The sequence below is a fragment of the Nannospalax galili genome, unplaced genomic scaffold (genome assembly GCF_000622305.1).
Source record: "Nannospalax galili isolate Female #2095 unplaced genomic scaffold, S.galili_v1.0 scaffold251, whole genome shotgun sequence".
Classification (NCBI taxonomy): Eukaryota; Metazoa; Chordata; class Mammalia; order Rodentia; family Spalacidae; genus Nannospalax; species Nannospalax galili.
Genome location: NW_008329576.1, coordinates 524,680 through 527,363, shown reverse-complemented (window position 1 = coordinate 527,363; position 2,684 = coordinate 524,680). Strand labels below are relative to the sequence as shown.

The 2,684-nt window shown below is 44.6% G+C and overlaps 1 pseudogene; it reads left to right on the top strand.

The window, feature by feature from the left end:
* The first annotated feature begins 2,188 nt into the window (after positions 1 to 2,188).
* Positions 2,189 to 2,278, top strand: LOC115071411 (annotated as a pseudogene).
* The last annotated feature ends 406 nt before the right edge of the window (positions 2,279 to 2,684 follow it).

Below are 2,684 nucleotides of genomic sequence, written 5' to 3'. Positions count from 1 at the left end.
TTAGGTCCCCTCCCCATCTGCACCTCCCCTCTTTGCCCCTGTCCAATTCAATGTATTCCACTATATATACAATATGGCCTATAGAATCTGATTTTGTGTCCCCACATGTCCCTCAGTATGAGTCCGTCCGTTGGAGTCTGATCAACCTACCAATAAATAAATTAAAATTTAAAATAAAAGGTATAACATTTCCTGGGGCTGGGGAGATGGCTCAGCGGTTAAGAGCACTGACTGCTCTTGAGGAGGACCCAGGATTGAGTCCCAGCACCCACATGGAGGCTATGAACTGTCCTTAATAAATAAAATATTTTAAGAAAAAAATAAAGATTTATTTTCATTTTATGTGTATGAATATTTTGACTGCATATAGTTGTATACTAGGTATTTGCATGGTGCCCTCAGAGGCCAGAATAGAGTGTCAGATCCCCTGCAACTACAGGTACAGATGGTTTTGAGCTGCCATTGGGTACTGGGAATTGAACCCAGGTCCTCTGCAGAGTAGCCAATGCTCTTAACCATTGCTCCAACCCCACTGTTTATCTGTTTATTGGGGGGTGGACACATGAGTTCCACAGTGCATGTGTGGAGATCAGAGAACAAATTTCAGGAGTCACGTCTCTCCTTTCATCATGTGGGTCACAGGGATTGAACTCCAGTCATCAGACTTGGTGGCAAGAGCCTTTATGAATGAGCCATCTTGCCATTCCAAGCTAAACTTTTTGAGCTAGAAATCAGAAAAATAGGCTTAGTAGTGCTCCAAGGCAGAAGCTCTGTAAACAGCTACACAGGAGTGAGGCTTCTGGGAAGTACAAGTACATTATCTCATTAAGGGAATAATTACTCCTCCCATCTCCTTAACAAATTTTCAGATGAATCAGCTTTCGTGAGGCTCGGTCTGCTGTCCAGGTGATCAACAGGTGCAGGTGGATTAACTCTTAAGAGAGGAATGATAGTATGTAATGTTCTAATCTTTGGAGCAGACCAGATTGTCAGGACTCCACCCAGGTACAGAGGTAGAACTCAGATTCCATTCTTTTCACCAGGGGAACTAGCTTTCCCTTCGTGGGCCTCAACAAAACTCTTATAACATCACCTTTTCAATATGTTCTTTTGTTGTTTTGTTTTGTTTAAGACAGGATTTCCCTATATCCCCAGCAGGTCTGGAACTTGCTATGCAGACCAAGCTGTCCTCTGTCTCACAGAGATCCACCTGCCTTTGCCTCCCAAGTGCTAGGATTAAAGATGTGTGCCACCATGCTTGGATATTTATTTATTTTTAATATATTTTACTTATTTTTTTATTTTATGTGTATGAATGTTTTGCTTGCATGGATATAAGTACACCCCTGTTATGCAATGCCTGGGGAGGTCAGAAGAGAGCATCAGATCCCATGGAATTGGAGTTACGGACAGTTGTGAGCCATCTTGTGGGTACTGGGAACTGAACCTGTTTCCTCTGCAAGAGCAGCCAGTGCTCTTAACCACTGAACAGTATTTCCAGCTTTCATGCAGTATTTTAAATCCTAAGCCAGGACAGTTGTGATATTTCTCTTTCTAATGTTACCAGAGCAACAAGAAATGGAGTCTAAAACTGACCATAGGGAAAGGTCCTTCCTAGTGGCCTCCAAGGCTACTGTGCTGGATCGCTTTAGTGTTAACTAGACACACATGGTTTGAGGGAGCCTCAATTGGGGAATTGGCTCCATTGGACTGGCCTGTGCCCATGTCTGTGGGACATCTTCTTGATTATTGAGTGATGCGGGAGGACCCAGTCCCCTGTGGGTACTGCCTGGTCAGGTGGGCCTATGTTGTATAAGAAAGCAGGTTGAGGAGGCCGGGCGTGGTTGCCCACCCCACGCCTTTAATCCCAGCACTTGGGAGGGAGAGGCAGGCGGATCCCTGTGAGTTCAAGGCCAGCCTGGTCTACATAGTGAGTTCCAGGACAGCTGGGGCTACAGGGAGACCCTGTCTCAAAAAGACCAAAAAAAAAAAAGAAAGCATGATGTTGAGAGATGGAGATGGTTCAGCGGTTAAATCACTGGCTGCTCTTGCAGAGGACCCAGGTTCAAGTCCCAGCACCCACATGGCAGCTAGCAACCATCTATAACTCCAGTTCGAGGGCATTGCATGACACAGGTGCACTTACACACATGCAGGCAATACACTCATACACATAAAAATCATAAATAAGACTATACTTTCAGGAATCATTTCTATAGTTTCTTTTTTTTTTTTTTTGGTCTTTTTGAGACAGGGTCTCCCTGTAGCCCCAGCTGGCCTGGAACTCACTGTGTAGACCAGGCTGGTCTTGAACTCACAGAGAGATCTGCCTCTGCCTCCCGAGTGCTGGGACTACAGGCATGTGCTACCACGCCCGGCTACTATAGTTTCTTACTGGAAAAGTTTCTCTGACTGTGTAGAGTACCAGATGCTCTGTTGGGGCATTGTAATAAATTTTCAGTAAAGCAAACTCTAATAATAATAATAATAATAATAATAAATAATAAATAATAATAATAATAAATAAGGGGCTGGAGAGATGGCTCAGCAGGTAGGGGCACTGACTGCTCTTGCAGAGGACCCAGGTTCGATTCCCAGCACCCACATGACGGCTATGAACCATCCTTAACTCCAGTTCCAGGGAATCTGAAGCCCCCTTCTGACCTCTGTAGCATTGCATGATG